Here is a 23,022-nt window from a genome sequence, read left to right as displayed (position 1 = left end):
CCAGTCTAGCTAGCTGGCATTTATCCCACCTGATTATAGTTCAGCGTAACGAAGCCCTCTGTCCCTCGCACCACACATAGCTGCTGACCTCACTGCACACTCAGCCATTCCATTCCAGGCCTCGGCTGGAATCATTCTTACAGCACAGGTGACGTGGAGGTTGCTAGGAGTTTATAATTCCATTTAAAAGGCTGACTAGATCACAATCGATATAAATGAGATTTCCAAAAACATTAAAAAAAACACATCATTTCTCTTGTGTCTCCCAGTTGAGTTTGGATTTGTCTTTTCTTTTGTAATGCTTCAAATCTGATTGACTCACTTGCTCATTTTCTTACCTATAAGGATTGCTCTTTTATTCCTTCAGCTGTCTACTCATTCATCTCACCAAAGAGGGTTTCCTTGACTTGTTTACATAAAATAGGAATCCCCATTCTATCCTCCTGGCCAGACATGCCCCTAACATATACAGGGCCAGAGCAAGAGTGTGAATGGAGGACCACATGTATGTCTAAGTATTAAAAGGCCCAGCAGCCTTCATGCACACACATATGAATGCCTGGGCTCCATGTGGGCATGACCCTTTGGCCCTCGGACTTCCAACCCCTTGGGAAGGGGAATGGCTGGAGGAAAGCAGGAGCCTTATAAGGTGGGGGCCCAGGCTCTCTCTTGCCCGAGTCCAAGGATGGTACTGCCCTATTTCCCTTATTCTGCTTAACATTTTTCCATTGTATTTATTCCTTTCTGACATTTCATATTTTTCTGATTTGTTTATTTATTTGTTTCTTATTAAAGTAAGCTCCATGAGAAAGGAACTTTATTTTGTTCACTGCTTTATTCCTAGCACTTGGAAGTGCCTTGAACAAGGTAGTTTCTTAATTAGTATTTGTAGAATGAATGAATGAAGTTTGAACTATTTTGCATAACATATATAACATTAGTGGAGGAGATCACACGAAAATCATATGTCTGAATGGTAGCCACAGACAATATAATTGGATGTGTCAGCAGAACTATACAGTGTATTTCCTCTCTCTCTGCCTCTGTCATTCCTTAGTTAAATGCCCTATTTTAATGTAACACCTAACTGGTGAAGTTGAGAATTAAATAAGACAACATAGAGGTCCAGCCTGATTGTTTTCCAATTGTTTCAAAATTTGCTTAAAAAAGCAGCTTTTACCACATAAAAGAAATGCTTTCTTATTAACAAATATTAAATTAACATAAATTGATTCTCATAAATACTATGTTCTATTGGTGTGCGTATCTATTCCTAAGTCAAATACTATACAGTTTTCATTGTAACAGCTTCAGAGTATGTTCGATATCCGGGACACAATTTTTTCTCTGTCAAAGTTTCTTACTCTATTCTTGTGCATTTTATCTTCCATACTGTGAACTTGATCCTCCATATAAACATATTAACAATTTTGAAAATTTTCATAAGATAATTCTCTTGCAAATGTGATTGGCATTATATTTACTTTATTGCTTACTTTGGGCAGTATTGATATCTTTGAATTCTGAGTCATCCAATGCCTTAATTTAAGTCTCATTTCTGTCTTTCAATAATATTTCTTAATGTTTTTGATACACTAATATGCATCTCCTGGGGGTGTTATTTTTGTTAGTTTTTAACAAAGCCAAATTACCAATTTTTCCATTACTTTATCTAGGTGATTGTTGCTGGTTGTAATAGATATTTCTAGACACTTCCTAATATCTCTTCATCTTTCTTCCTTTCTAGCCTTTCTTTTTCCTTTCTAGCAGAAAGATTACCTTTTCCAAGTTCCCTTGGCCATGTGACTAAGTTCTGGCCAATGAGATGGCAGTGGAAGTTTGATGTGGGACTTGGAGGAAGTCTGTTTCCTAAAAGGGAAAGAGGGGAAGAACACATCTTTCATTTTACAGAGAATGTCCTCATTGGAGGTGAATGATCAACTACCTTGTTGTTTTTTTCTGCTGAAGACTAGTAGTCAGGTATTCCTGAAGAATCTCCTCTTAATTTTTCTTTCTGAGTCTGCAACTTAATTTGTTTATTTGAATAGATGTATCTTTCCTGCCCAGGTCCATAACAAAATATCGGCGTCTCACAGTATTTTCGGGGATGGGGGTGAGTATGGCATATTCCCTTCTCTTCAAACGAATCACATCAATTAATGCCAGTGGGAAGGCAATCATTTGGTTTCCTTGGGGAGCTGTGGCTTGATGGGCTCGCTTCTCACCACAAATAAAACATTGTCAGGTTGGTCAATATGTTACTTGATGCCCCAAATGATAAGGGCATTTGTTAAGAAAGTATAGACTTTTAAATAAGTAAATTAATCCAAACCGCTTGTCTCGGTGGATCTTGTTATTTAAGGTGCTGTCCGGGAGTCACAAATCACCGCCTGTCCATGGCAACAGTGTTAAGTAATGTGATTTTGTAACATGGCAGCTTGGACACGGTACTGCTTATGCCAGCAAGTGATATGGATCAGTTTTCCTGCCGCATATAACATGGTGCCTCTGGCAGATGGGTTATAAGCCTCTGGGTCTACAAATACGACTTTTTAAATGTGATTTAAATGGGGTTCCATGCTTGTGGAATGTTGTCAAGGACTAGGGCTACCAACCCTCACCTTAGAACAGATACAGCCTCGTTAGCACTAGCATTGTGGGTCTCCACAGGCTTTTAGCAAACTGTAAATGAGCCCTAACTCAACCCTAGGATTCAAGACTGTGGATTCTGCCTGCTTCCAACATATGCCTAACCAGCAAGACATAAATTAACTTCTCTGAACCTGTTTCCTTATCTGCAAATTGGCGACAATAGTAGTATGCTCCCATCAGGTTATTTATGGGAATTAAATGAGCTAATACACAGTAGGCCCCAAACAATGTCAACTGTCCCTATCCACAATGGAGTGATGCCATGAGATTAATTTTTCCAAATTAAAATAAGTCTTGGATTCACTGGGAGAAAATGTTATTTAAGAATAGAGAGACATGTCTAAGTGCACACTGGAAATTCCTGCTTCAAGCAACCCAATCTTTTTGTTGCTAGCCAAAAATGACAGAAGCAGAATTACTGTTTTCCAGGCATAAGAGGAAGCAAGAGGTCATGGAAGGCATGGCGGTGTAAGAAGTGGCCGGTACTAACAGTACTGTCCTGGCACAGGGGCCATGGGGAGTTTGTGAAGGCAAATTTAAAGGAAGCAAACTGACTACACAGAAATAATGAATGCTTATCTTGGAAAAAGTCATCTCTAGATAGCCCCGGGCTCCATGACTTTCCAGTAACACAAGCCTCCAAAGCCCTAAAGAGTCTTCTGGTCCAGCCAATGTGGTTCAGTGGTTGAGCATTGACCTATGAATCAGGAGGTCATGGTTCGAATCCCAGTTAGGGCATATGCCTGGGTTGTGGGCTCAATCCCCAGGTTGGGGCATGCAGGAGGCAGCTGATCAATGATTTTCTCTCATTACTGATGTTTCCATCTCTCCCGCTCCCTTCCTCTCTGAAGGTATATATATATATATATATATATATATATATATATATATATATAGAGAGAGAGAGAGAGAGAGAGAGAGAGAGAGAGAGAGAGAGAGTCTTCTTCTGAACAGTAGTTCCTCCTTAATCCATAGGGGATATAGTCCAAGACCCCTAATAAATGCCTGAAATTACAGTACCCAACCCTATTGTACCATGTTTTCTCCTATACATACATACCTATGATAAATTTAACTTATAAATTCTGCACAGTAAGAGATTAACAACTATAATTACTAATAAAATAATTATAACAGCATACTGTAATAAAAGTTAGGTGAATGTAGTCTCTATCAAAATAACTTATTGTACTGTACTCACCCTTCTTGTGCTGTTGTGAGATAAACCAATCCTCCTGATGGGATGAAGTGAGGTGAATGCCATAGGCCTTGTGACATAGTGTTAGGCTACTATTGACCTCCTGGTGATATGTAACAAGCACTTTATGGCTTCTCTTTGGCATATCCAAATTACCAGCCTCACTCCTCTTGCATCTTGGGGCCATTAAATAAAATAGTGTTACTTGAACACAAGCATTGTGATACCAGGACAGTTGATCTGCTAAGTGAGAGGGCTACTACGTGACTCAGGGTTGGGTGACCATATACAGTATGGGGACTCTGAACAAAGGGATGATCCACCTCTCGGGAGGGATGGCACGAGATTTCATCACGCTGCTCAGAATGGCATGCAATTTGAAATTGATGGATTTTTCATTACTAGAATTTTCCATTTAATATTTTGGACCATGGTTGACCTTGGGTAACTGAAGCTATGGAAAGTGAAGCCTCAGAGAAGGGGAAACTACTATATTAGAGGGTCTGTCTTTTCCCTGTGGTTACTTGGCATCTTTCAAATGGACAGTTTGTGGAGGTTTGTGCCCAGACCCTGGAGATTGGAAATGCCTGGATTTGTGTCCTGACTCTGCCTTTCTCTCAGCTTTGTGATCTTAGGCAAGTTAATTAACTTCTCTGTGCCATGGGCAATACAAATTACATCCACCTCACCAGCTGCTGTGAAAGGAGACAATTCAAGTAAAGCATTTCACCACTGACTGGCACTTATTAAAATGCTGTTATTATTCACACCGGGTATTTTTTAAATTTATCTTCCATTACCTAAGACCCCTCCCATTTTTATAGATGCACGACATCGTCTGGGTTCTCTTTTCTCCTTACCAAACCTGGTGCTCAGGCTGTGATTTTTGCAGTTAACATCTTCCAAAACTCTGCAATCTGCCACCATGATTCAAAGGTTAGCTGCTGAAATGGATGCCATGATAATTCAACTGAATGTCTACATCAGAGGTCCTCAAACTACGGCCCACGGGCCACGTGTGACCCGCCGAAAACGTTTATCCGGCCGCCGGGTGTTTTTGCCGCCGCTGCCTGTCCTGCTTAGCAGCCGACTCGTCCCAGGCCCGCAGTGCGCATGTGTGGAATGTCTGAGGGACAGTGAACTGGACCCTGTTTAAAAACTTTGAGGACCCCTGGACATGGTCAAATGGAACATTAACACTTCTACAATGATTATGTGGCCAATACTATTTGAGAGCACCAGCTTGGGAGTCAGATGGACCTGGATTCAAATCCTAACAGCTTACAAGAATGTACACAACACTGTCTCTCTCTGCCTCAGTTTTCTCATCTGCGATAGCTGCTGTGCTGGACATCTTCTATGCGCTCCATCAGATGTCACTCGACCCTTCCCCACCCTGTTCTGTGCCCCCAGAGGCATCAATAAGCACTCTTGCCCTCTGGTTTCCACATGGGGAGCCCCCAGGGATCAGTTCACAACCTGACTCCTGGAAGGTCACACAGTGGTTCAGACTTCTTCAAACACAGCTCTAATGTCTGACCACAAAAACTTGCCAGTGGAGGAAGTGTGTGTGTATAGCCTCCAATTTAACAGGGCTCCTGATCTGACAGGCATGTAAGCTTTATCTCTTCTTGTTCCTCTTGATGTGTCCTCATGCTGATGAAACCAAATTACTCACTCGCTATTTCCTGAACTTGCCCTTGCAGTTCCCTTTGTACCTCTGCTTCTGCCGTTCCCTGCCAGGGCCTGACTGTACCTGACTACATGCTACCTTTTGCTCAAGGATGGGCTCAAATGCCTTCAAGGCATCCCCACCCCCCATTCCCAAGCACAGGAAATTATTTCCTTGCAAGAACTCCCATATCGCTGCATGTGTATCTTTCTGTCTGCATTTTATCACTTCCTGCTTGTATTACAATTGCATGTTTATTTCCCATGTTGTTTTCTAAGTGCTATGGGGAAATGTCTGTGTTTTACTCCTCCTGTGCCCCCCACCATTCCTTGCTTACAGAGGCACAATAAACACTTCACGAATGACATATGTGGCTTCTATTGGTGAGTGAAGACCAAACGCTGGTTGAAAGAGTGCTGTGAGCTCATGTTAAGGATGTACTTACACAACACTTTCTCACAAGCACTTCTTTGGGGTGTTCTTCAGCTATCTAAGTATTGTGCTCGGATAGGAGGACGGGGATGAGGGGTAAATTCATCTCTAGTCTCTCTTTTAGATCATTGCTACTTATAGTTCATGACCAAACACTGTCTAACAAGGTGAGGGGTAACCCTGCATGAATGATGATATTCCAGAACAGATGGCAGGCGCTGGGGGAGGGGAGAGTATGAAGGGAGGGTATAAATGGAAATTATCATTCTCCGCCAACGGGGAAAATAGAATACATCCTCTACGCTGGTATCTTTGCTTCCCCTCTTGACATTAGGACACACCGTGATGAATTAATGTTTATGACTCGAGAAATTCAGCCAAGATGCATCGTTGTATTAAATTAGCACTGTGTGCCCTGGCACTGCCGTGTGCTTTGGGGGATACCAAGGACTACGGGCAGAGTCTCTGCCTCTATTTTATTGCTCAAGCTTATGCCATCTAAACGTCACCGTCCGCAGCAAGGAGGCATATGGATGGGTCCATCCTATGACAACTCTCTGCCCTAAAGCCATTCATGACTTGAAAGTACTTTAATATAATTTGAGTCACATTATATGAGCGAGATTCTCCAGGCCTAAGTTATTCTCTAGAAAGAAATAAGGTTCCTTTAAGGCAGCCAAGGGTAAAAATAGCTTGCCATGGACTTTGAGTTGGGAGCAAGTGTCAGTGACTACCTGCCTTTCTGACTTGACTGGCCCTTTTCTTCTGTCGCTCATCCCAAAAACTCGCACCGACACTGCTGATCATGGCCGAGCGAGCGAGGGAAGTGCCCAGAATGGTCTCGGACCCTATGGGTAGTCTGCGGAGGCACAGGGGGCCTGTGGGCCGGCCGGGGAGAGGAGCAGGGTAGGTTACCGAACACCCAGCCAGTGCAGCACGTTGCCTCCTTTCTCCCGAGGTTCCATTTAACTCGTTATTTAAAATTGGTTTACATAGTCTATGACTTCCAAACGAAGAACACAACTTCACATTTGTAAAGGTCACTTAATCTACTGCTAACTGCTGGTTCTATTGTTTTTGCAGCAACCTACTTCATGGAGGTTGGGAAGGTGGACTAAAATGGGCTCAATTGCTTAGTAGAGTGAGAGCAGAGTAGGTAAAGTACGAAGCGTCATACATAAAATTCATCACTTGCACTTGCCACTGTGTCTCATTGTATTAACTCCTTGAAAGCACAACATACATTTGACTCCTCCTGGATTATAGCCCAGCACAAGGCATAAATTATTCTTTACTTCTATTAAGCCTTTACTACTATCTGATGACATCTTCTAAAGAAAACAATCCTACTATTAACTGCTATAAATTAGTCCTCTGCCTTTGTTATGCCTACATATTTTTAATGACTGTCCCTCAATCCAGCACCAGCTGATTCCGGACAGGGGACCCTCCATCTCTCAGCCAGCAGGCTCAGCCGTAGAGCTGCATTCGGAGTGGCTCAGGGAGGGCCTTGGCATTGCCTCATTTGTAAGGTTTTTTAGTCAGAGAAGAACAGACGTCAATTCTTGCAGCTGCTCTCATGGCCTTGCCCAAAGGGAAGCCACCGTAAAAATAGAATCAAAGGGAACAACAAATGGACTGTCTGATAGACTATTCTAAGGGGCAGGTTGGAGGATTCAATAATGAAAGTATGGCCGAAATCGGTTTGGCTCAGTGGATAGAGCGTCGGCCTGCGGACTGAAAGGTCCCAGGTTCGATTCCGGTCAAGGGCATATACCTGGGTTGCGGGCACATCCCCAGTGGGGGATGTGCAGGAGGCGGCTGGTCGATGTTTCTCTCTCATCGATGTTTTTGACTCTCTATCTCTCTCCCTTCCTCTCTATAAAAAATCAATAAAAATATATTAAAAAAAATAATTAAAGTATGTTTTCAAGTGTAATGAGAAGCATATGGAGTTTGGAGATGTTTGGGGGTGTGACTTTAACAAAGAGGCTCAATTGGCCAAGTTCATGGCTATGTCACACCTGGAGATATTAGTTTAAACACATAAAATTGTCAATATGAGATACAACCGAATGTTTTAAAGTTTTACATGATGCTTCCGATATACTGCAAAGTCCTTGGGACACACTTTTAAGTGTTCAGAGTAAACTACAGGCTATAGGCCTTTAAAATGGTGTTAGGGGCCTGTAAGTTTTTTAACTCTTCAGAGAGCTATTAGGTTCCTTTCCTCCCAGGGACTTCTGGTATTACTGTGGTGCAAGTGGAGTTGTAGCCAAATGTATAATGCTACCCTGGACTTCATCCACGAGCTCACAGCCTAAAGCCTTCCTTGCCTAGTAGTCCTCTCACTTCTGTGGGCTTCCAATTTCCCAGCTCTCTCAGTAAATTGGAGGAGAAGTAAAGCAAATCAAACAGGAGGATGAAATACATACCATTTGAGTGGACTGATGTCATACATAGAAGCCCCTAGCACTGTGTCTGGAGCCCTTGTTAACTTTTTATTTTTATTTCTATTTTACTTTTTTAACAGGGGAAGACGATAGCCATCTATAAGCCAAGGAGAGAGGCCTTGGACATCCAGCCTCCAGAGTGGTGAGAGAATGCATTTCTGCTATTGAAGTCCTTGGTACAGTCCTTTGATATCACAGCCCAAGCTGTTCCAGGTCTCATTCTCCCCAATTAGGAATACAGACTGTAGTGAACATTTTTGGGCATGTGTTTGATGGTGGAAGTCTGAGGACCCTTCTTGATTTCCTGCTTCAGTCTCTTGAAGAAGCTCTTCTGGTCATAGGGAATGAAGCCCATGAAGGTCTTCTTCTTGTAGGAGAACAGCATAAGCATGAGCACCTGGCTGTGGGCCACCCAGAGAAAGTGCACGAAGGCCCAAGAGTTGCCTATAATGCGGAAGAGGCTTCTGTGGGACTCCAGGTCCAGGTTGGTGAAGGAGAACCGGACCATCCTTGATTTCCAGATATAATGGCCCAGTGGGATCAGCAGCCGCAAGGGGAACAACTCCGTGATCATCTTCTGAGGCCACAGGTCTGTTTTCAGGTTCTCACCATGATCCACGTAGACCTGGCAAAGCAGTGATCACATCAGCAGGGTGTTGGTGCCTGGTTTGAGCTTCTCCTTCCACTCGAGGACCCCGCTCCAGGCCAGGGATTTTTTGGAGATTGGCTGCTGCTCACTGAGGGCCAAGACCCCTAGCTGGGCTGGTGAAGGGCCACTCCCCTCACCTTGGGGTACCGTGCCCACCATGGATAGTGACCCAGGCTGTGCAATGGGGGGCAGGCCCTGACCAGGGTCACTGAAGACTGGTTCTTTTTTATGGTTTCCATGTCCTTTTTTATGGTTTCCATATATTCTTTTATGGTTTCCATGTCCTTTTTTATGGTTTCCATATATTCTTTTATGGTTTCCATGTTCCCTTTTATGGTTTCCATGTCCCCTTTTATGATTTCCATGTACTTTTTTATGGTTTCCATATCTTTTTTTTAATCCTTACCCGAGGATATATTTTTTATTGATTCTAAACAGGCTCAATGTGGCTTCTTCTTTAAATCTCTAGTTGTAGGACTTCTCTTCAGCGAGATTTCAGGCAGTTCTGGATGATGGTTGTTCTGTAGTTTAGTTGTAATTTTGATGTGGTTGTGAGAGCCAGGCTGTGTTTTCGTGACCGGGTCCCCCCTTGCCCTTCTTCAGCTAAAATCCCTTGTTAACTTTTTAAATGCATGTTTTTGCCCTGGCCAGTGTGGCTCAGTAGGTTGGAGCATCACCCATACCCAAATGATTATGGGGTTGATACTGGTGAGGGCACGTATAGGAGGCAACCAATCCATGATTCTCTCTCTCCCTCTCTCAAATCAATAAACATATCCTTGGGTGAGGATAAAATAAATAAATTAAATGTATGTTCTTACATAAGGTTTTTAAATAATTATAGAGGTAATTATACTGTACATAGAGTTAGTTATACTTTTTGCTTTTTCACTTATTTCTTAAGTAGTTTTACCCATATTATATTCATTTCATACTTTGTCACAAAATATGCTCATGTATAAAGATGAAATCACATAGAAATGTGTAATTTAAAATATAAAACCTCCCCTTCCTTCTATATCCAACACCCAAGAGGCACTAATCTGTGTTTATTCTTCTAGAGCTTTTTATCTATAAGAGTGTGTGTCCCTGTCTACATAAGCATGTTCCATATAGAATAATTTTTATTTACATAAGTGGGTCAATCTAAACATAAGGTTTGAAAACTTGCTCTTTTTCACTTAACAATGTACCTTGGGTTGTCCAATTTAGCAAATAAAAAAGTACAGGATGCCCAGTTAAATGAGAGTTTCAGATAAACAATACTTTGTGTGTGTGTGTGTGTAAATACGTCTCAAATATTGCACGAGACATACTTATACTAAAAAGTGACTCATTGTTGATCTGACATTCAATTTTAACTGGGAGTCCTGTCTTGTATATTACAAACATCTGTCTATATCTGCATTTAGTTGTCCCTCCATTTGTTTAAGTTGGCAGTGTTCCACATGCCTAAATATGGCCAGGACATATCTCTTGATAGTAGAATTAAAGATAATTTTTCTCTTTTTTTCCTCATTTGTCATTATTAGAAGTTTGTCGTTGTAAGTGCCTCATAAAGAGAGTAGGTTCTGCCGATTAGAAGGCCTCTTTGTCTATACAACACCTTGAATGATGGGCCCACGGAAGCCTGAGAGGGACCATGTGGAATATTTGATTACTCTGCTCTCTAAAGTGGGAAGACTCCAGGGAAATCCAGAAGGAAGTAGGGGAGGAGAAGTCCAGCCCCGTATTGAGAGGGTTCCACACTCAGGTGACATTCTCAATATCTTCTAAGTCATCCTTCATTGCCTGGGACTGATGGGGTTGGTGGAATCTTCCAGCTGGACACCCTGAGCCCAGACTAGGAATTGATGGAGCCCCAGGTTCCCTATGAGCCCTGGTCCCTATTTCCCCCTTTAGGACACTCCCAATCCTCTAGACTGGTTGACTAGATGCCTGAGGAGCTTGGGGGACTTCATGCCTAAGGGGACCTTGGGGCCTGGCCCTAGTTCCGGAAAGGAAGGTTGGCAAGTGGATCATCTCCACTGTTCAGCACAGAATTTATTACATAGCATTGTATGAAGTTGGGTAGCCAGTATGGGGCTGACACACTAATTCTGAATGATTCAAATTGTTTATATAAACAAGAGCCTGGCAAAGAAATATTTGTCCTCCCACCCACATATCCATCTGCCCTAGGAGTGGCGCTGGAGAAGATGAGTGAGAGGAAAGAGAAAGACTTGGGAGAGCTGCAAAAAATAGGATGCCCTATTGACAAAGGACCTGAGAGAAACCAAGAAACCCAGCTGAGAAGGATTTGGGAGAATGTCTAGTAATAATAATATATAATAAATGATAGCTAATAAATATCCTTATCAGGCCAGGCATTTAGGAATTGTGTATATATACTTGTTTAATGCTCACAACCCTAGCGGGTAGGAGCTCTGACAACCCCAACTGACAAAAGAAAAAGGGGAGAGGAAAAGAGAGAAGAAAGGGAGGGAGGGAGGAAGGAACAGAGGCCCAGAAAAATAAAAATTAGGCAACTTAGCCAAGGTCACACAGTAACCAGGAAGTGGTAGAGCTGGGGTTTGGCTCATTGAGTTGACTCTAGCATCCATGGTCTAAAACACTTGGCTATACAGATTGTGTTTAATAAAGATTTTTAAGTTGTCGACTATATGGTGTGGGATATGACCACTTCCCATTACCCCCAACTTTCCAGCAAACTCTACTATACCCATGAATGACTTATTATTACTATTTTGTAATTTTGCTTTGTTTAGAAATCAGGAAAGAGGCTGTTTCTTGTTTAGATCTGTAAAAGGAAGCAGCAGAAAAGCCTGGTCAGGAATGAACCTGTGACCATCAGACTTCCTGGAGTCCAAAGAAATCTTTGGGAACATCTATATATCAGTCAGGATGCCAACAGGGAAAAAAAGACATTTCCCCCCACCCCACCCCCCAGGGTTTAACTGAGCAGAGTTTAATGGGGTTGGGGGGCAAAGTTAAGGGAACCAGCAAGGGAAGGTGAACCCTCAGGGACTAGCAATAGAGAGAAGCCTTTACACTCCTAGTGCTTAACCAGTTAACTGCCACACATTCAAAATGGAAACCATCCCCACACGCCACGATATTTTCAATTTAATTGCATCTATAGATGCTTGTGGCATACCAAGGGTTAAGGGGTAGAGGGAGGAAACTCTTACTGAGTCCACAGAGAGCTTGGAATCTTGGAAGACAGCTGCCTGCCTGGAGCACTGACTATAGGATGTAGAGCCATGGCTACACAGGAAAGAAGCAGAGGGAATGAATATCTCTTCCTCTTTCTATTTCCACTCTTTGAATTCCTGCAGATGTTGTTGTTTTTTAATTGAATTTACTAGGGTGACATTGGCTAATAAAATTAAATATCAGGAGTACAATTCTATAATACATCATCTGTATATTGTATTGCGTACTCACCATCCCAACTCAAGTCTCCTTCTATCACATTTATGCCTCATTTACTCTCTTCTACTTCCCCATCCCCCTTTCTTTCTGGTAATCACCATACTGCCATCTGTGTCAATGAGTTATTATGTTTTTCTTTGGTTTGTTTTTGTGGGGTTTTTTTGCTTAATCCCTTCACCTTTTTCTGCCAGCCATCCTTACCTCTGTTTTCTGTATCTATGAGTCTGTTTCTATTTTGTTTGTTAGTCTATTTTGTTCATTAGATTCCACACATAAGTGAAATCATAAGGTACTTGTCTTTCTATGACTGGCTTATTTCACTTAGCATGATACTCTCCAGGTCCATCCATGCTGTTGCAAAAGATGAGATTTCCTTCTTTTTTACAGCCACATAGTATTCCATTGTGTAAATGTATCACAGCTTTTTTATCCAGTCATCTACTGATGGGCACTTGGGCTGCTTCCAGATCTTGACTATTGTAAATAACACTGCTATGAACATAGGGATGCTTACATTCATTCGAATTGATGTTTTGAGGTTCTAAGGATATACTTCCAGAAGTGGAATCACTGGCTGAAAAGGAAGTTCCATTTTTAATTTTTTTAATTAAATCTTTATTGTTCAGATTATTACATTTGTTCCTCTTTTTTCCCACCATAACTCCCCTCCTCCCAGTTCCCGCCCCACCCTCCACCCTCACTCCCCACCCACTGTCCTCATCCATAGGTGCACGATTTTTGTCCAGTCTCTTCCTGCATCTCCCACACCCCTTTCCCCCCCAAGAATAGTCAGTCCATTCCCTTTCTATGTCCCTGATTCTATTATAATCACCAGTTCATTCTGTTCATCAGACTATTTATTCACTTGATTCTTAGATTCACTTGTTGATAGATGCATATTTGTTGTTCATAATTTGTATCTTTACCTTTTTCTTCCTCTTCCTCTTCTTAAAGGATACCTTTCAGCATTTCATATAATCCTGGTTTGGTGGTGATGAACTCCTTTAGCTTTTCCTTATCTGTGAAGCTCTTTATCTGACCTTCAATTCTGAATGATAGCTTTGCTGGATAAAGTAATCTTGGTTGTAGATTCTTGGCATTCATCACTTTGAATATTTCTTGCCACTCCCTTCTGGCCTGCATAGTTTCTGTTGAGAAATCAGCTGACAGTCATATGGGTATTCCCTTGTAGGTAACAGAGTTTCTTTCTCTTGCTGCTTTTAAGATTCTCTCTTTGTCTTTGCTCTTGGCATTTTAATTATGATGTCCTTGGTGTGGTCCTCTTTGGATTCCTTTTGTTTGGGGTTCTCCGCGCTTCTTGGACCTGTAAATCCATTTCTTTCACCAGGTGGGGGAAGTTTTCTGTCATTATTTCTTCAAATAGGTTTTCAATATCTTGCTCTCTCTCATCTTCTGGCACCCCTATAATTCTGATGTTGGTACGCTTGAAGCTGTCCCAGAGGCTCCTTACACTATCCTCACATTTTTGGATTCTTTTTTCATTTTGCTTTTCCGGTTGGGTGTTTTTTGCTTCCTCACATTTCAAATCATTGACTTGATTCTTGCGCTCCTCTGGTCTGCTGTCGGGAGTCTGTATAATATTCGTTATTTCAGTCCGTGTATGCTTAATTTCTAGTTGGTTCCCCATCATAATGTCGAGGGTCTCATTAGTTTTCTTGTAGATCTCATTAAGTTTATCGGCGGCTTCTAAACAGTTCTTGAGAGACCTTAAAAGTGTGGTTCTGAACTCTATATCTTCCATTGACAATTTTGTCCTGTTTCTTTGTCTCCGCATTTTGTTATGCTTTCTTGGTGCACCCCCTAGTGGTCTTTGTGCGCAGTCTTGTAGTTAAGCCTTGATTGTTGTAGCTAATACCAGAAAGGGTTTGACCTCCAGGCCAAATGGCTGTGAGAATCAGCTGTGTCTGCAGTGAGAGAACTTCTATCCTCTAGGGAGGTGCTAATCTAGTATTTGCCTGAGGCTATCCGGCAAATGCCTCTGTGCAGGGCTTGGGCGGGGCGGGGCGGGTCGAACAGGATCAACAGGGTGGGCCAGAGAGAGCAGTTATGGCGGCTCTCAGTCCTGTCCCCAGGGGCTCTGCCTCTCTGAGTCCCAGCAACTGCTGCAAACCTCGGAGAGAAAGCTGCACTCGCTCTGACCGAAGCCAGACAGTTTGAGTCTGGGTCCCTAAAGACTCGCCCGTATCTGGAGCTCAGATTCTGCGACTCCCTCCTGATTGAAAACGCCAACCGCGCCCTCCGCCTCCAGCCCACTTCGTGCACTCCGCACCTCAGAATTTGACTTCAGCACTGCGCCTCCTCTGAGTGTCCGTATGCATTTCTCTTTCCTCCTAGTTGTAGGACTTCCACTCAGCCAGCGTTCCTGTGGTTCTGGGTGATGTCCGTTCTGTCTTTTAGTTTCACTTTTGAAGTAGTTGTTCAAGGCAGCAAACTCCGGCGTTAACCTATGCCGCCATCTTGGTTCTCTCCCATTTTTAATTTTTTGAAGTAACACCATATTCCTTTCCACAGTAACACCATATTCCTTTCCACAGTTAACACCATATTCCTTTCCACAGTAACACCATATTCCCTTCCACAGTTAACACCATATTCCTTTCCACTAGGCTGCATTCCCACCAACACGAGGGTTCCCTTTTCTCCACATCCTCACTAGCACTTGTTTGTGGATTTATTGATGGTAGCCATTCTGACAGGTGTAATGTGATACCTCATTGTGATTTTAATTTGCATTCCTCTGATGATTCATGACATTGAGCATCTTTTCTTATGTCTATTGGCCATCTGTATGTCCCCTTTGGAGAACTGTCTATTCAGGTCTCCTTGGCCCATTTTTTAATTGGATTGTTTTTATAGTATTGTGTTTTATAGGTTCTTTATAAATTTTGGATATTAACCCCTTATCAAATATATCACTGGTAAATATGTTCTCCCATACAGTGGGTTGTGTTTTCATTTTATTGATGGTTTCCTTTGTTGTGCAAAAGCTTTTCAGTTTGATGTAGTCCCATTTGTTTATTTTGTTTCCATTGCCCATGGCGATATATCAGAAAAAAAACATACTGCTATGAGATATGCCCAAGAGTTTACTGCATCCCAGAAACAGCCTGAAATACCTGAAAAAGAGCAAGGCTGCCACCAACTGGTGGGCCCTGTTCATTCCTGCTCTACTGTCCAGTTAAGTATAACCGACTTTTGTATTTTTAGTGCTTACACTTCGGAAATTTCATGTCTTTAGAAACAAAAGCTCAAATCTACAACCATATTTTAAGCATTTCAACTGGCTGCCTGTTACTATTCTCCACCAAATAGATAGGTGTTGCAGCTAATTGGGAGCCCACTTCTGGTGTTTTTAGAGGGTTTTGGTGACTGTCCAACACCTAGTAACCATTAGATGAGTCGAGCGAGGTCAGAAATTCAACTCAAAGTGGCTTACATCCAAAATTTGAGTTTATTTGCTTCTGCAACTAGGAAGTCAGCTCTGGAACTGGTCTCAAAGACTCCCAGCACTCAAGTAATGTGCAGTAGGGCAAGGGGAGTCATAAAGCCAGATTCACTTTGTTTGTTTTTTAATCCTCACCCAAAGACATTTTCCCACTGATTTTTAGAGAGACCGGTAAAGAAAAGGAAAGACAGAGAGAAATACTGATATGAGAGAAACACATTGATAGGTTGCCTCTTGCATGCACCCGGGCAGGGGAGGAGCCTGCAACCAAGGTATGTGCCCTTGACCTGAATCAAACCCAGGACCCTTTTGTCCACAGGTCAATGCTCTATCCACGAGCCAAACTGGCTAGGCTCATTTTGTTGTTCCCTTTCTCTCACACTCAGCACTCTTACCGAGTCAGAGGTAGCCTTTCCCCAGGAAAGGATCAAGAATGTTACAGGAGGACTGCAAAGAGAAAGAAGCAATTGGTGTTGATATTTTCAATGCCTAAATATGTTTGAAAATCTCATAATAGAGATTGTGAAAGGCAGATCTTTGGATTTGCAAAAGCAGAGAATTTTTGAGAGAAGAAATGCTTTTGAGAACCCGAAGAGCTAATCCCTGAAGGAGCCAGGGGATAGGGGCTGCGCCTGAACAGTATGGAGGAGAGGAATAGTTGGCCCGGCCCTGCAGTCTGTCAGGATTGTCAGGAAAGTCCAGAAGTGGAGGTGGGGAGGTCGGGGGGAGGCTTGGATGGACTGTGATCTGGAAGAAGGTTGGTGACCCCACAAGGGGAGAAGAGCACCAGGAGGGACTTTCCAGAGATGAAATGGGGTTGGCTTTGGGATACTGCCCAGGCTTCTGCTCCAGCAGGATTTGAGACCTGGACTGAATCTCCCACTGAAAAGAAAATGCCTCTGTTTTAAACAATCTTCATAGAAGCATTGATTTCCTGGAATAAAGTAAAAGATATTCAAGACAAAAGGTACAAGAGGAACATAGAGGGATAAGTGCACAGAAGCTGCTCTTAGCAAACAAGTGAATGTGAACTTTGAGTTTTAAGGGACTTGCCAGTTTCAGGGTACAAGAGACAAAGCCCATAAAATAGGAGCCATCACCCTATAAAGCTGGGGCCCCTAAAGAGCTATACTCCTTCTAGGACCAGCTATATCATGTGTGGGCCCCAGGATAAAAGGAAAATGGGGGGTTCCTTGCTCAAAATTATGAAGAATTTGCCCTAACCAGTTTGGCTCAGTGGATAGAGTGTCGGCCTGCTGACTCAAGAGTCCCAGGTTCGATTCCAGTCAAGGGCATGTACCTTGGTTGCGGGCACATACCCAGTTGGGAGTGTGCAGGAGGCAGCTAATCAATGTTTCTCTCTTTTCAATATTTCTAACTCTCTATCCCTCTCCCTTCCTCTCTATTAAAACATGAATAAAATATATTTTTAAAAAATTACGAAGAAAAAATAATTATGAAGAATTTCAAGATGGCGACAGCAGAGCAATAAACCAAGTAAGGGCTCTTCTGAGCTCATTGCCCAGGGCAGCTCCTTGTGAAAGGGCAGCCTAGATGCAAGCCTGACTCCCACAGCTCCAGCAGGCTACCTTGAAAACATCCACAACCCAGCCTTCATGAGGGTTTGCAACTGAAATTCCGACCATCTGGGTGAACCCGATTTACCTGCAGCCAGCAGTTTGGTATAAAGGAAACCTGGGTTGGTGGTGCCACAAAGAACCAGTCTGAAGTAAAGACAAGTTCTCTCTGGTGGAATCCAGCTCCAGTCCAAGGGCCAAATCAACCCCCTGCTTAAAGTTCCAGATTAAAACAGTTCATGCCGGTGGTCTTAATCCCACATCTAGAAGGTTCAGGAATCTGGAGAAGCGCTGTGTGTAAATTAATCAAGAGTCCAGAGAGGAAACATAATTTTGAAGGGCATTTGGGGGCCAGAGGAGCTTGGCTAGAGAAACCAAGTTCTCCTGGTCTCAGGACCCCTTACTGTTTATTCACACAAATTGTCCTAAGGCAAGGTAGACATACACATCAAAGGCCAGGGCTGCCATACAGAATCCATTGTCAGATGTTCAGGTGTTTGGCCAGCAGGAGGCAAGAACATGTAGATTGAAATGCCCTCAGCCGTCTGGCAGCAAGCAATCATCTTATGCATCCTTTTCAGGTTTGGGGAAATGCCCTGGGCCATGTCCAGATAATTCAGCCCTGCCAACAGGCTGGTTCCGGCAAGTTCACAGTCACAACCGTGAAATACATAGGAAAGCAAGTCACTATGTGCAAGAACCAACAGAAATGACAGTATTAAAGACATACGAAGACTTCTATTATTAGCTTTATCCCACACAGCCTATTAAAAAGCAATGCAATGTATTTTTTAAAATGAAGGTCCTGGCGTCTGTCTACAGATCACGCCGGACTCCCGGAAGCGAGTCGCGGCCACCAGAGACCCCACGGGACCCCATCGCCACCAAAGAAGGGCGGGGGGGGGGGCGGGACGAGAGAGGGGGGCGGGGCTATCTGGTCGACTCCCAAAGCCGGTTAAGAATGTGCCGCGGACAGGCGGCAGCAAGAGGAGAGGGCCGGGCCGTCCACGGCCTCCCTCAACACTTGGCACGCGCGGGCAACGGCCCGGTCAAACGTGCTTCCGAATCGGGACTTTGAAAAAATTACGCGGGGCTCCTATGACCACGGGCCGCTCGCAGAACTCACTGCCCTCCCAGAATCCGCATCGGGACTGGGGGAAAACGACGAAGAACCGCGCCCGAAGGCCGGTACCTAAGCCGGCGCCGGTACCGACCCGCCACGCCCTTCGCCGTCCTCCACGCACGACCCCTACGTGCCCACCTAGGGAAGTCCGCGACTCAGCAAACGGCGGGAAAGTCGAGTCCGGTGACCGGGCACATTGGGGCGCACGCCCGCCCGCGTAGACCTGGCGCGCGCGCCGCCTCCGGATCGGGACTTTGAAAAATGTCACGAAGGCGCCTCTGACGACCGGACCCCAGGAGGGGAAGCAAACCTGCCGCAAGGGTGGGTCACGGGTGGGTCGGCAACTCCCACTGGCACACCTGGCGCCAAAATAAAAAAAAGCGGAGGTGGGGGAGGGCTGCCGGTCAAGGCACCAGGTCCCAGCCGCGGGCAGGACGGCGTCCCGGCGCAAGCCACCCTCTCCGGCTACGCCCGCGGCGGCGGCCCCGGTCGGTCCCCGCGGAGGGGCAACAGAGTGCTGGTCGACCGGTCACAGCGGCGGCGCCCCGCCCCTCACAGCGCCCCGCCCTTCAAAGCGCACCGCCCCTCACAAGGCACCTTCCCGGCAGCGCCCCGCCCGTCACAGCTCCCCGCCCCTCACAGCTCCCCGCCCCTCACAGCTCCCCGCCCCTCACAACTCCCCGCCCCTCACAGCGCCCGCCCTCAGCGCCCCGCCCCTCACAGCTCCCCGCCCCTCACAACTCCCCGCCCTTCACAGCGCCCCGCCCCTCACAGCGCCCCGCCCCTCACAGCGCCCCGCCCGTCAGCGCCCCGCCCCTCACAGCTCCCCGCCCCTCACAACTCACCGCCCCTCACAGCGCCCCGCCCCTCACAGCGCACCTTCCCGGCAGCGCCCCGCCCCTCACAGCGCCCCGCCCCTCACAGCGCACCTTCCCGGCAGCGCCCCGCCCCTCACAGCGCCCCGCCCCTCACAGCTCCCCGCCCCTCACAGCGCCCCGCCCCTCAGCGCCCCGCCCCTCACAGCGCCCCGCCCCTCACAGCTCCCCGCCCCTCACAACTCCCCGCCCCTCACAGCGCCCCGCCCCTCACAGCGCACCTTCCCGGCAGCGCCCCGCCCCTCACAGCGCCCCGCCCCTCACAGCGCACCTTCCCGGCAGCGCCCCGCCCCTCACAGCGCCCCGCCCCTCACAGCGCACCTTCCCGGCAGCGCCCCGCCCCTCACAACGCACCGTCCCTCCCAGCGCGGTGGTAGCAACTCCTTCCCTCTCCGGAGATCGGGCCAGGTACCGACGGACCCGAAGGACCCGCGCGCCGGCAGGATCCCTACAGCGAATAGCTGATTTTTTCTGACTTTTTAATTTTAGCCATTCTGGGAGTGTGCAGTGAAAGCAGATTATGACCTAACTTGAATTTGCGCTCTGACTAAAAATGTTGGACAATTTTCGCAAATATATTGGCCATGTAAATATCGTTAACAAGATGGACTGGTCTAATTGTTAATGACTGAATGGTACTCTAGTAATGTGCCAGCATCTTTTTTTATTTTTTTACTGTTCAAATTTTTTTTTTAATTGCTTAAAGTATTACAAAGAGTATTACATATGTCTCCTTTTTTTTTTCCCTGCCCTTGACAATCCCCTGGCCTCCCCTACCCCCCAGTGTCTTATGTCCATTGGTTATGCTTATATGCATGCGTACAAGTCCTTTGGTTGATCTCTTACCCACCCCCCTCCTGCCTTCCCACCCTCCCTGGCCTTCCTGCTGTAGTTTGACAGTCTGTTCGAGGCAGCTCTGCCTCTGTATCTATTTTTGTTCATAAGTTTATAATGGTCTCTATTATCCATGAATGAGTGAGATCATGTGGTATTTTTCCTTCATTGACTGGCTTATTTCACTTAGCATAATGCTCTCCAGTTCCATCCATGCTTTTGCAAATGGTAAGAGTTTCTTCTTTTTTATAGCAGCATAGTATTCCATCGTGTAGATGTACCACGGTTTTCTAATCCATTCATCTACTGATGGGCACTTTGGCTGTTTCCAGATCTTAGCTATGGTGAATTGTGCTGCTATGAACATAGGGGTGCATATATCCTTTCTGATTGGTGTTTCTGGTTTCCTGGGATATATTCCTAGAAATGGGATTACAGGGTCAAATGGGAGTTCCATTTGTAGTTTTTTGAGGAAACTCCATACTGTCTTCCATAGTGGCTGCACCAGTCTGCATTCCCACCAGCAATGCACAAGTGTTCCTTTTTCTCCACATCCTCTACAGCACTTGTCGTTTGTTGATTTGTTAATGATAGCCAGTCTGACAGGTGTGAGATGGTACCTCATTGTTGTTTTGATTTGCATCTCTCAGATGATTAGTGACTTTGAGCATGTTTTCATATGTCTCTTGGCTTTCTGAATGTCCTCTTTTGAAAGGTGTCTATTTAGATCCTTTGCCCAATTTTTGATTGGATTGTTTATCTTCCTTTTGTTAAGTTGTATGAATTCCCTATAAATTTTGGAGATTAGGCCCTTATCAGATATGACATTGGCAAATATGTTTTCCCATGCAGTGGGCTTTCTTGTTGTCTTGTTGATGGTTTCTTTTGCTGTGCAGAAGCCTTTTATTTTGATGTAGTCCCATTTGTTTATTTTCACTTTAGTTTCCAATGCCCTAGGAGCTGTATCGGTGAAGAAGCCAGCATCTTTTAACTATTAGGATCCTTTTGTTATGAATGGGTGTGTGGTCAAAGATCTTTATTATAATAGAAAATACTTGATCTTTGCCCCTGGTTCCTGACACAGAGCTCCTAAATCTCTTGGGATCGCCTGAGTGACAAGAGTGTCTTTGGGATGCTAATGAGATGGCTCTTGGCTGAGGGTCCTGGGTAGCTTCAGGCTGGGACTGGCCGCCAGAAAGACCAAGCTTGATCAGAGGGCTGGAACTTTCAGCCTCTCTGCCCAAACCCTGGGGAGAGCGGCTGGCATTGATTCAATGATTTAATCAATCAGATCTACAAAGTGAAAGTTCCATCAAAAGCCCTTAACAATGGGGTTCAGGGTGCTGCTGAACGAGTGAACACATTCACACGCTGGAGGAAGGGGTGACACATTCCAGCTCCATGTGACAGAGGCTCCTGCACTGGGGACCCTTCCCCACCTGGCCCGGGTACCTCTTCCTCTTGCTGCTCATTTGTACTCGTTATAATAAACTGAACAGTAAGCACAGCATTTTCCAGAGTTCTAGGAGTGAATGAACTTGATGGAGAACCCCTAACCTTTGTAGAAGAGTCAGATGGAAGGACAGGTAACAGGGGGCTTGAACCTCAAACCTTTATCAGAAGTGAGGGCAGTCTCATGGGACAGAGCCCTGAGAATGTGGGGTCTGATGCAAACTCTGGGTAGTTCTCCTCAGGATTGAGGTGAATTGTCGGAAACAGTTGGTGTCCCAGAATGCGAGAACTCAGTGAAGGCAATCTCTCACCATCCCACAAAGAAATTCAGAGTCAGAGCAAGCAGGTAGCCCTCTGGAAGGGATGTCATCTATTGGCACTTGTTCTTCCAGCCAAACCTAAGTGCCTACGACGTCCCGACCTTCCAGTCTTAGAGCTTTGCTCCAAGTTTGAAAATTTTCATCCTTATCTGTCCCTCCCCCCAGCACCTGAATTCTCTTCCTACATGAGGAGAATTCGACACATAAAGAGACTTGGTGGGAAACAGAGACCATGTCCTTCCATAAAAGAGGGAAACCCACATCACCCAACATTCGTGCGTCTGGATATGGCACGAGGCTCCACCTGTTCTGACTCGGGACGTGGTGACGCAGAGGCTGGGACTGTGCAGGCTGCATTTGGCAAGGGTGCCAGGAGTGGCAGTAACAGTGTCAGGTGCCAGGAGCAGCAGAGGTGGCAGTCCTAGCACAGGGCCCAGGGTCCAGCTTCAGGGGTCAGTGGTGTGAGCAGTGGCATCGGTGCCCAGCAGCAGGGCAGTGGCTCCTGTGTGGGGCCCGACCTGGGCTGAATGTGGATCAGTTTCTGGCTTTGTGACCTCAAGTCTGTGGTTTTCCCTAAAATACTATTAGAGTCCAATATCAAAATACTATTAGAGTCATAAATGACATTTAAATGTCATTTATGTCTCACCGCCCAAGTGTGCTTCTCCTTCTGACATCTCTCCTGATCCCCAGAATTGTCTGTCCAACTGCCAATCCAATGAATAGGCGAAGCCCTCGCTGCCCATGGTCCTGGAGATGTTCTTTATTAGGACGATTTACAAGGACTGGTGATGTTTGAGTCCCTGTGATGGCAGGTCCTGGTCTGACAAGGTTCTACTGAAGAGTCTGGGATAGAGCCAGACTCTCACACTCTGCTTCAGACA

The 23,022-nt window shown here is 45.2% G+C and overlaps 1 long non-coding RNA gene across 1 annotated transcript; it reads right to left on the bottom strand.

Moving 5' to 3' along the window:
• Nucleotides 1-17,862: 17,862 nt before the first annotated feature.
• LOC118659712 lies at nucleotides 17,863-19,164 on the bottom strand. The gene is made up of 2 exons (XR_004968669.1): nucleotides 18,727-19,164; nucleotides 17,863-18,221 (listed from the first exon to the last, which is right to left on the bottom strand). It is a non-coding gene; the product is annotated as an uncharacterized LOC118659712 (long non-coding RNA).
• Nucleotides 19,165-23,022: the final 3,858 nt, after the last annotated feature.

The sequence above is a fragment of the Myotis myotis genome, unplaced genomic scaffold (assembly GCF_014108235.1).
Source record: "Myotis myotis isolate mMyoMyo1 unplaced genomic scaffold, mMyoMyo1.p scaffold_m19_p_7, whole genome shotgun sequence".
In the NCBI taxonomy this organism is placed as follows: Eukaryota; Metazoa; Chordata; class Mammalia; order Chiroptera; family Vespertilionidae; genus Myotis; species Myotis myotis.
The sequence above is the reverse complement of the archived record's forward strand: the minus strand, read 5'-3'. Positions and strand labels throughout refer to the sequence as shown.